The sequence below is a fragment of the Temnothorax americanus genome, unplaced genomic scaffold (genome assembly GCF_048541705.1).
Source record: "Temnothorax americanus isolate GAGA-0224 unplaced genomic scaffold, ASM4854170v1 Scaffold5, whole genome shotgun sequence".
Taxonomy (NCBI): Eukaryota; Metazoa; Arthropoda; class Insecta; order Hymenoptera; family Formicidae; genus Temnothorax; species Temnothorax americanus.
The window spans coordinates 640,344-653,192 of NW_027509657.1; positions in this window are offsets into that span (position 1 = coordinate 640,344).

The following is a 12,849-nucleotide window of genomic DNA, read 5'->3' on the forward strand; positions in this document are numbered from 1 at the left end:
GAAAGAAAATTTCTATCGTGTAATTAATCGCGAGTATAAGCTTTTAAGTGCTTTTAATCTCTTTTGTTTTTCGATCGAATGTTATTAGAAAAACAAAACGGATCTATATTAAAATAAATGGAACTTATTTGTGAGAACGCGAACAATTTAAAAATAGGAAGAAATGATAACATAGAACTCAGCGGAATTCGTGGTGAAGAAAATATATCGATGGAGTGATGGCTGATGGGTATCACAATGCTATTCTCACTTTCAATTTCTCGTAAAAAAGAAATAGCGTGCGATTAACACATCGCATGTGACACATTTATCACGATTAACACATCACATATTACACAGTTACTATGCAAATACACTCATTTACCGCTGCAGCGCTGGTGTGAATTAGTACACATGTGTATGTTGATGTTCGCGTTTTTTTATTTGCTACCTTAATTATCAAGATATGACTGGCAAAAGAAGTAGTCGTTGATCGTTATTTGGATTTATTCATGCAAGAAGTTTGCGTTTCTCTGATTAGATAACAAGATAACACTATAAGACGAATACCACGCACTTAAATTTGTTTCATTACCATAAATGAAATAAAACTTCTTTAAAGAAGTCAATAGTTATACATATATATTTATTTGCGTTAATACTTATTGTTGCATTTTTTAATTTAAATTTATTTCATAATGCCTAAAAAAATAATAAATAAAATAATAATAATAACAGTAATAATAAGCATCGAAGAAGATATTGACCTAATATGTCATTATTATACACATCTACAAATTTTTATATACTTATACATATATTTTAATGCATCAGGTTGCTTTAAATGGCCATTACAATTCAGGAGGATGTTTTTTGAAGCAATCATGATCCATATCTCTTGATGAGATTCTCTCTAGAGGAACGGTTGGATTATTAATGTAAAAAAAAGAGTCCAGAAAAGAAACCAGTTTTTCTTTCTCCGCGTTCATTTCATCGCAAAGGCAGGGCTCATCATTTCCGGTTTCAGGCCATGCAAACGCTTTATGTCGATAGAAACGGAAATGGATATTTGATCCGGCAGTGTCGCGCACTGATCTTTGATCACCGACTAGAGTTCTCTCAGTGGTATTCGACCCAGTTGACAGAGATGCAAGAGCAGTGCCACACCAGGTTCAAATTGGATTCAACATAGTCTTCTCTCTAGTCCGTAATCGATGATTTTTGCTTAATAGCGAGAGAAGTAAACATACAAATTGTCGGCAATTGTAGAAAAAACTCTTGTACAAGACGATTCCAGCATTTTTCCGCTATCATTGTTAGATTTTAAGTAGATTCTGTTTTACTAGATTAGGTCTGTGAAGCTAAAAGTAGATCCCGCATTATCTGATGACATCGGTATTTTTACCTTTTTATCACAATAGAAATGTATACATTATATGATGAAATGTATACACTTGCTAAATAGATTACACTAAATTTCTGTCTTAGTTTTACGTGCAATAAAAAGCGACTAATTGTAAGTACTAAGTATCTGTGAAGTAAATTAACTGCACAAAATAAAAGTTTATAAACTAACCTTACGCAAGTTTATAAACTAACCTTACGCAGTAAGCGATACACACACCAATCTTTAATTTAACGTATTATGACACCTTGTACTACGTTGCCGCTTTGTATATTAACTTAAGGATGCAGCAGCTAGTAATTCCGCTACTGTCCGCTCAATTTTCACACTTAATAGGCTAGATATCATGCTGGTTTATTGCCTCACTTTTCACAATATCAGCACTTTCTCTGTATCTTTTAAACAAGTTTTTATACCACAAGCTCTTAATGGAATTGGAGAAACAGGAAATGATTATTTAGATAACAGATATATAGCACAGATATGGTTATAACTTTTAATGTTCGCAGTTTAGATAACATCGCTTTTACCACGAAAGTACGTTCGTGATATTCGATAAAATACTCAGCAAAAATAGAGACAAATATGATTTCAATAAAAAGCATCGCACACCGCGTTCTGACAGCTAATAAAATACTATATGGTCTTTCGATGACGCGGTTAAATCGTCAAAAAACCTGCATCACTCGGCTGTACGCGTGTCGCCCGTGTGCGTTCACTGTCGTATTTATTTCGGAATCACTGCACGCGCAGGTGTACGACGATGAGAAATCAGGTACTTGCATCGCGTACATGGCATATTAATAACGATATCATCTGATAGCGCGGTGAGCGACAGAAATTTTTTTTCGTTCCTGGAAGGTTATCGTGAAAAGATATTATATTATTTATTTTTAGTTTTTAATTGACGTGATAGCAATTAAGAAAAGCTGTTATCGACAGCATAATTTGATCTCCTTGACTTGAAAGTTATGATAAAATTAATGTTAAATAAATATTTTTTGAATATCTGTATATATCTATATTGAAACATTTATTCGATAGCATATACGAAAAAGTGATAAAAAGATATACAATATTCTGCAATATATTGTCGGTTAATGATAGTTGTTACTGATATCGACAATCTGTGAAAATAGCGTGTTATTAGTGGCCATTGTGGTTTCATTTACGAATTGTAATTGTTTGGAGCATTTGGACCATCAATTTCCAATTTGGAAATCCAATTGAGAACTTTCTTCTCCAATAAACTGTACAAAACATAGCTAAAATTGTGTTAAAGCAATTCAAATTTATAGATGAGCTATTTTATTATTATTATTATTATTATTATTATTATTATTATTATTATTATTATTATTATTATTATTATTATTATTATTATTATTATAGATAGGAAATAAACTCTTATATTATACGTTGTCACATATAAATATGGTTCAATTAATCTTATCTGGATTTAATTACATATATTGCCTCTTATTTTTCACGTTTCTTGCTTACATTCTCCTTTTCTTATTGGTATCTTAAATCTATCTATTATTGATTTATTACCATCACTATTATTTAAAATTGTATATATTTTCTATTAAACATATTCACTATTAAACACACAATCACAACAAGCATCAATTCGTATTAATTTATTAATTAATAATTTTGAAGTAGAAACACGAGACGATGCGAGAAGTAATGTAAATGATCTCGGCGTTGAAGTTGGACGGTAATTCGGGTAATTTCGAAGTCAAGTGCAGTTTAACCGGACAAGCGTAACACGCTTATTGTTATCGTCACGAAGCGAGCGAGGTAAACGAAGCGGCCTCGTAACTATAGTCGGATACTTTTGCTGCGAACCGTCTAAAGTCGAACAAACAGCTGCCATTGCCACCCACTCGTCAATCCCTCACCCTCCACCCTCCACCCTCCACCATCATGCCGCTCTCTGCCCGGTCGCTCGCTTGATGGGGCAACTCACTTAATGAGTTTCTCGGGATATTCGATGCGGAATGCGGGCTCTATTCAAACTTATTCGGCTTTTGCAACACCCTGCTCTCGGATTCTTGCAGGGATGCTGCTACGCCGAAAGAGCGGTAACGATATCTCGTTTCTCTAGTAAGTCTAGTATCTACTTAACTCTCGACTTGTTACTCATATTCGTCGGTTTTACTTAACTTTTTACTCGTTGAGAAACTGTAACATTTTGGATGTCACATAGGAAGGAAATTGTGGAAAAACGGTTTAACACCGTAATTATCTGCAAATATAAGCTGCATAGATTAGAAATTTGAAAAAATTCAAAAAGTATGAAAAAAAAACCGAGAGAGAAAGAGAAAGATTATAAATCGAAAGTAAAAGGAATATTACGTTATTCCTTTTCTTTGAATTTGGGAAAGCGAAAGACAAACTTTGTGTTTGAAACCGCTCCAATGAGTTCTTCTATCTCAGATTGAAGAGTTGGAGGACCGAGCTCTTCGAAACCGTGATCTCGTGTTTGCGAGTAAATTCGCGCGATCCTCCTCGCACATCGAACACCGAAAAAAAGGAAAGGAAATGGCAAGTTTGCGCGTGCACTTAAGCTAGCGAATGGAATGGAACTCGGAAAATCCGTTATTGCGCGCGCGCGCGAGACAGAGAAAGAGAGAGAGAGAGAGAGTTATTTCCGAATGGATTATATATGGAGTAGTATCTTTCGATGGTATCACGTGCGCGAATAGAATCTATAACATTTCACAAAATAATCTATTTTTTGTTGTATGAAAAACCAATGTAATTATCATGGAAGATCGCAAATATTTCCAGCAATTTTTAAAAATATTTATAGCTCGCATCAGCAGATTGATAGCTCACAATCTGGTAACGCACGCGAAACTCAATTTTTTTCCGTACAAAGTTAGTACTTACACGTTGGGATTTTATATTTATCCCATAATGATGTTAACGATACTCAAATCAATATGCAGAACAATATTGCATATTTATTTGTTCATGCTAAACTAACGCAATTGTGATATTAATATGATATTAGGTAAAACTTATTTAAACGATCTATAATTTGTGTCAGATTTTAAGATAAAATTTTATTTTTAATTTTTTGTGTCGTATATATATAAAATATACATATATAATTATAGTTTTAATATACGTAGATATGTATAAAGTGTATATTAAGATACGTATTTTAATATACATTTTATATATGTACGTATTTTGATTTTTCAAATGTTTTCAAATGTATTATTGCGAAAAATATTAGCCAGAGTTTGAACCTGGCGATTTCTCTCTAATTGATTGTATAATTTATAACATAATGATTTCATTTATTATTATTATTTTATATTTATGTTACGTGTATATATGGTACGTCACAGTAATTTTAAAATGTGCTTCTTTCTTTCGTTTTTAAAATATTTTTGTGGTTTCTTCTTACTTTTTTTCAGAAAATGTTAAGTAAATTTATACACATATTGTCCTCAAATAGTAAATTATAGAAGAATAAAAAATATGCAATATGTAATTAATGATTTTTAATTGAGGTAGAAAAGTCACCCCAAGTGATCATTTATACAAAAAAAGGTGTTCTCGGATTAATCTTGAGTACATTTTGATCTTTTTATCTATTTACCGACGTTTTTATTTACATTGATTATATCACGAATCGCACGTGATAGGAATGTATTAAAATAACTCTGCTCATTCATCTTCGTTGGCAAATCTATCGCAATCGCATTGCACCCCCCCTCTCTCTCTCTTTCTCTCTCTCTTTCTCTCTTCCTCTTTTGCTTTCTCTCAATTCAATGCCAAAGATATCCTTATAAATAATCAGAAGTTATCTTTCCGCACTCCATCAGGGATATCTCCGTGCTTATTTAATCTTTAATCTTTCTGATTTCGGCGGAAAATAACCCCTCAACGTGAGTCTTTCCATGAACGAAGTTCTGATCGAACTTCTTAATCGAAGTTCTACGTGTGGACCGTGTGGTTTTCTTCGGTTATTTACCCAGACCATTCACTAGACGACAAATCGATGTACGTTTGGGAAACAAACACGAGAATTATTACGTTATTAACAACGGCCACGCGTATCTCAGATGTGACGTAACCGCCAGCTGACGTAAACACAAGCGTGGGTGATACGCGATACGCAAGTGATCAGAAGATAGAGAAACATACGACTTTGAACTTTTAGATTGCCATGTTTCTAGAAAGTCCTAAAAAGGCCAATCGGTATTTTTCTCCATTCATCTGTTACCGACGCGGTGACGCTGATTAGGTATACCTACTCGTGTTCGGAAGGATGCAATTTCGCTACGATGCATGGCGCGTATAATTGCCGTATCAATTATCTTCCGCGGTGTCACGTGCTCTGTATATTGTTTCGTACTAATTATGCGATTCATACACACAACAGAGGATGAGAGTCAGAAGCGACTTAAAGATATAGCTTTGATGTAATGTAATTAACGTTTAACTGGGTTAATTTTCGCGTAATTTGCAAAATTATTTGTTATGATATGGTAATAATCATTTTATTATTTATTTAATTAACTTTCTAAATTCCTTTTCTCGAAAACAAGGTCTTATTTGAAAAAAAATTATTCTATCATTTCGACTTATTTTAAATAGAATCTACCCTTTCCCTATTGTATTTTGGCTCATTTGAAAATACTATCTTATTTTAATAGGACTTACGTATATTCTATTACGTCTTTTAATAGACGCAATTTTTTATTCTTTTTTCACTTTTTAAAAGCGAAAATAAACAAGTCCGAAATACATATGTGATAGACTTGTTGTAATAAGACTTGCTGTAAAAAAATCGTATATAAAGGTGTTTAACTACTGTCTCGTTAAATTACTTTATACCTCATATTTGACATACGCGCTGCCGTTGTTTTTGTTACGGACCCCCCTCGATTCATCTCGTACAATAATATATGCACCCTCACGGACACTGGACGTAGGTCTTAGTCCATCAATCCCGCTAAATGACGGCCTTTGGTAGGTAGACACACGGGACGGTTATACAGCGGATGCCATCCAATATCCGCGGGTCTTGCGTGAGATCCCTCGATCCTTGCGGCACATGCACTAACCGACGACTTAATGGAGCCATAGACCATACGGCGTCACCATGTGCCGTCTGTAATTTCTATGCGTTCGCATATACGTCGACGTTATATCTCTGTATAATACACATCATATGTAGCATCCACAATTATACGACATCCATGCATGATTATATTCGCGGCTAGCGAGAGCTGTAAAGCGGAAATATGAATGTAATTAATACGAAACAGATTTCAATTTCTGACGAGGAAGAAGTGAAAGATTTCAATAGCGCTTCGAGATCAGAGACGAATAAAAAAAAAAGCTTTTATTTGAAGACTTGAAGACTTATTTATATAGTTTCAATATCATATTGTCGAGATCCATAACATTATAAGGAATCGCCGTAAAGAAACTATTTACCGAATGCTTAATGATTCCTTCGTCGACATTTCTCACGAGAGATATCGAAGCTAGCTCGCTGAAGTATAAGTCACAAGTGTGGGGGCTGTGAAAGAAGTATGGCGACGATGAAAAAGTCAGAGGCCTCCGGGCTCGCCGGCTCTCGTAAAAACGCGGAAACGTTCGAAAGAGGCCACGTACGTGCTCTTCAGGATGGCGATATACCTTTTCGCGATCTTCCACGAAACTCCCGTACGTTTCGGTTACTGGGTACTCTCGGAAGCGCATCGGGGTGACGGTGCGGAAGTACGAAGTGCCGCCCTTAAGTCATTTATTACGGTTATTATCGCGGAAGTTTATCATTGCGGTCTTGCATCTGCTGCGATGTGTTAAACGCATACGTTCGCCTAATATTGGAGATACGGTCCACGCGTGATTTCTTCATTTTCCTTGAAATAATTTTCTTTAGTTTGAATAATACCACACTGCGAAATATGTGTACCTCGATGTGTACTTAAAATTAAATATAGAGTAATTTATACACTCATTTTATCAATATCTTTTTATTAACTGAAGTTGATATAGATTCCTTGATATTATTATATATAAAAAATAATATCAAGTTTCTTGCTATGTTTTAATATTTTTGTTTAGTCTATTTAAAGTCTTTTGGCACTTTTTTATCTGTTACTTTTTTTTCGTAAAAGATATTGAGATAAATTTTAAATCCACAAATTGCGTACCAAGTATTAACATGAATGAGGCTGAAAACTTTTCTCAAAAATTATTTAAAGGCGATATGCTATGCATATGACGTGTGAGGATTAATGGGAGGAGTTAAGTTGATACAAAAAAGAAAAGGATTAGGATATAAAGGAACGGTATATCCGACTTACTCGCGCTTTGTCATTGACTGTTATCTCGAGTCGAGCCGCAGAAAATTCGATTCCATTCTGGAGCTCGCGGGCGAGTTTATGAGGCTAACGAACCGGTAGATATCGAATTATGGCAAGGAGGAAAGAACAACACAAGGAGGATAGAAAAGATCTTCGGCAGGATCTACGGACGAAATTGGTTTACACCAGTGATAAACGTGTTTCGTTGCCATCCACTATTGCTGACGACAGAGTGCGACCGTATTCAGCAATAAATATAGTATATAGACCATCTTCGAGAGACTGTATTATAGAAAAATATAGTAGCGGTGTAGTACCAAACGTATTTTACGTTCACAGATAGAAAATATCTCGTATTTCTTGAATGACTATTTTATTTTGTTTGCGCTATTCTTAACTTTTGGTAAAAAATTTTTAGAATTTAGGTTGTTTAATTTCAATCTTTGATTTTTAGCAGAATTTAAAGTTTTATTGTCAAAGCATTTTATGTTAAAATTGGAACAAATTAAATTGGGTAAATAAACCCTAAGGTTAAGGTAAGTTTAATTTCAAATTTCACGGTATCAAAATATTTAATCTTGTAGATAAAAAGAAGAAAAGATAATAAAAGGTAATAAAAGATTTTTTGAGGGTAAAATTTTTGTTGAAGGTAAAAATTAATTTAGAATTCACTTAGCATGATATTTAAATATTTAACTCTGAAAATCGAGAGGATCACATAGGAAGATTTTTATGAAATTTTTACTTCATTATTTAAGTAAAATCATGCCCGAAATGGTCATTTGTGTAACAGTGACTGCGTGGACATTCAGTATAATACTATGTCGTGTCTCAATTTTGCTTATTCTCCGCTTCGAGCTGTCCGAATCAGCGGTGAAGCGCCTTAATTGTCTGCCGTTGCCGACGGACGAATGTGGAGCGGAACGTTCGTATATCGGGACACACACGAGATGGCTTGAAAAGTAGGGGAAAAGCAATCAGCGAAAATTTCACGAGTGGAATTTTCGCTTTTTCGGATCCCAGCCCAGTTGCGACTCCCGTGAGATTCTTCCGAGATAATTGTTCGGTATACAATGCGTTCTGCTTCGTAACCATTTCTCGTGTTGAAATTGATTGCGTGCGAAATAATAAAATCCGCGCGCTAATTGCGACAGTGAAGTGTCTTTAAATCATGTATACGGCCGAAGTACGTGGACTTCGAATCGGATCGTTCAGTATAATTGCGGCAATAGAATGTAGATGTGTAATTATTATTTATTTCGAAGATGGTTAAAAAAGGATTCTCCGTTGTGATTATCTTCTGTTTTATATTTACACATTTAATATTATTTATAGCAATATTATTTATATTGCTTTGTGTAAAAGTAATTATAATTTGTAGATACATGTTACAACAATATTTTGAGATTAATTAAATAGTAATACACGATCACAATTATCATTTAATTGCAAAAGTAGGATGTGATAATTGATAGCATAGTATATTTTATGATTGATATTTTGCATCATTATCATTTCAACGTGTTGCAATCTAATTATTAATATCGCTATATGAATAACGTAATTTAATTAATGTGACTAACAAGCTATTTTATAGCAAATATTAAAAGAGACAATACGATAAAAATTTCGTTTAGGAAAATAATTGTCTATTTATTAGAAATCTATGAAGGGATAGTTACGTATTATAGCTTTCGGGACACGGTGTACACGAATTCATTATCGTAGGTACCCATGGCATTTGTAAAGTCTGGCAAGTAGTATACGTATAATATTGCGGCTTGCGCTAGGCGTGCGCAGCATTGCGTCGGCAAATCCGCAGACTCCATTGATGTAAGCAAATATTGGAAACACGTCGGCTTTTGGTGCTAACGTCAAAAGCTAATGATACAAAGACAAACTAGTCGTGCGCTAATCCGCTCTCGCGCTCCTCCTGCTGTTCCTCCTCCTCCTCCTCTTTCCTTTCGAAAACCAGATCCCGCGGTAATTCACGCGGAGCTATAAGGCTCTCTGAATTTTGAAACCCAGATGCTATCCGCATCTCAGTTCTCCCTTTGGTCGTAAGATATAATCTCGGATACATTTGCGAAAATTGGTCGTATATACAGTAAACATTACCAGATGCTATAAATATATTACATTTGACACTCTCGTACAGGCCGTTACAGTTGTATTTGCCAATTTACGTATGCAGAGTTTTTCTTTCATGTTGAGATTTCCAACACTGCGATTAAATCAATTTACTTAAGGGAGATTTTGGACAAAGCTTCTCCTCTTCTTTTACACAGAAATAATTTATTTATTTTTATCGAAACAGAGAAAATAACGCGCGGTGCTTTTTCTATTGCATCAATAATCTTTTCTAAATCCTTCACAATTTTTCCTTGTATTTTGTTCAGTTCTTTGCCTTTCATCTTCAATCTTTACTATTCAGCGTCTAAAAGGAAGCTCTTTTACAATGCAATATTCTGCTTGTTTGTTCGTGAATCTCTTTTAATGGAATTTGTTATTGGTTATCTTATTGAAGACGCTTTACTTTCAGAAACAGCGCTTGAAAATCTTATATTTTTCCCTTTCAATTATACGCGCGCATTGCATTGAAAATTTGTATTTCCGCTTTTCTATTACTTATGGCATTTTCATGGACAGCTTTATACATCTTTTTTTATATACACACATTCATGCCCATGCACAAATCTTTTAAGTCTTTTTTTCAAATTTTATTTGCACAAACACAATTACTTAAAATGTGTGTTTGATTGCAATAACTGATACAAACTTGCAGTATTGTTTGAATATACATCTTTCTCAAGTCCCAAAAGAAAAATCTGAAGTTTTTGAGAAAAAGGTATTTCGAGAACGAATTAAGTTTCTAGTTTCATTTTCTTGGTTGAATTAACGCGTTCATAACTACTATATCGTCTTTTCTTGGAAAATCGCATAAATCGTAATGCGACCGGCGGCTTTGACGAGTACGACGAGCAAGCGATTATTCGGAGGAAAAAAGCCGAGAAGAAAAGCAAGTGAGTGGCGAAGGGCCGCCCATGGCGAAAGAAATTCCCGAAGATCCCTCTCGAAGGCGATGCCACCACGGTAACCCATTTTACCAGTCGGCCCGTGCTACCTACACTTCCTCGCGTTTTCCCCTCGTTCCTCGAATTCTTCCGTTTGTTTGCGCCGACGTGTACGCGACATGTACGAGGTACGAGATACCGTCGCGCACAGGAAGCACGCGCGCTACACTTGCAACGTTACACGGGTACTCGTTGAAGCGAGAGATATTCGAGGTAGCCAATTTATTTTCCTGGCTGATTCTTCAAAGAACCTCCTTCGCTTGGTATGTCGTCGCTCTTCGGGACGACGAAGTGTCCTGACGCGTCCCCGCCATAAAGACACCTCTCATACAATACAGCAGCTTTTCCTTTATTCTCTTCCGATAAGAATTGAATTCTTCTATCGAGAGCACCGGTATTCGATTAAGACAATATGGTTCTTGAAAGAATTTCAGATTCTTTTTAAAAAATGCGAGATAATTGTGAGTACAAGGTGTTTCAATTATATACCCTTGTAACTTGTGCGAAATATATAAACTTTGACATTTTTATTGTAACAAGAGACTATTACAAATTTAACTATTACAAAAGAAAATTTTTTAGTTTCTTAAATTATCTAATTAGAATATTGAATTATACTTAATAAAAATGTAAAGGGTTTTTCTACTATTTAGGATTCGAAGATCCACGCTGTAAACTTTGCACACTGTGTATATTGTACGCAACCCCAAAAGGACGAGGCAATTTACGGTCTATCGGTGCGATAATACCGTTATTCTGACGAGGACTAAAACTTCAATGGGACATTATGCGCGGGAGTGAGGCGGCGGAGTGCGAGACGTTGCCGAAGCCGGAGGTGGAGTAACTGAACTCTGACAAGACCTCGGGAGTGCGATCTTTCCTCTCCGAGTTTCAGCCGCGACTTTCGCCCGCGAATTTACATACAGACCCTCCTTCGCGCCGCGCGCCGCGCGCCGCCCCGTTCTAACCATGTAAGAGTTATTCTAATGGTGTCGACCGCCTTTCGTCAAGTAGTTCACTAGTATTCATCGCGAGATGAAAACTTGAAAGATTGCTGAAACGAGTTGAAATGTTATTTTTACAAAGCGGATATCTTTCGATTAATAATATTCCATTTATAGAAGCAATCCTGAATATATCAAGTTTCAGGTACAAATTAATTGCAATTCTTAACATTCGCAAATTGATTTTTAATTTTCTCTATATGAATATTATATGTGCGACATTCCAGTGATTTCCAATCATCAAATTATGTGTATTTCATCATTGTATTTCAATAACTTTACGAAGTTGCGATTGAATAGAATTTTTAAAACAAAATGTAATTATTTTAGTAATATCGAAAAATTGTAAGTATTCTCAAATAGAACCAGATGTCTTTGGGGCACATGCAGGTTCTCAAAGAGTCCTGATGTTTATTTCTCGCACAAGAACAGTCCTTAGACTTATTCCTTATAGGCTTCTTATCTCTATGCCTCACTTTTTTTTACACTCTTTTTCACACTCTTTTATGACGAACTACAGAGAAGATGGAGGCTGAGTGCCGGGTCAGTGCTGTGAAACAACTCGGAGGTAGAAAACGAAGAAAGAGAGGAAAATTTCTCCCTCACTTTGTTTTCCGTGAGCGCGTCGTAAAGCGTTAATTAAATTACGTTTTCGTAGAAAGAGTGAGAGAGTGATAAGGGAGAGAGGCTCTCTTTAAAACTCGCCGGTCGAAGTTGGCCGGCCGTCGTTTTGAGAAAAGCTGACAGAATTCGTTTGATATCCCCGCGGACCGATTCCCCTCAGGAAAAAAGGTCACGGAAGGGGAAAGGGAGAAGGCTCTAAAATTAAGAAGTTGAAATTTTTCCGAAGCCCTCCAATATTTGAAACTCGAGACGTTTCGAACCGGCAACCGTGAGATGCGACATCGCGTGTCGTTAAAGAAAATTTTTCGCGTTTGCGGTAGAGGGTTATGCACCATCATCGATGAGCACGTAGCATCTTCCCGAGTGTATCACCGTTTTCGAACACGTGACGGGAAAATTCTTTCATACTTTATACAGGC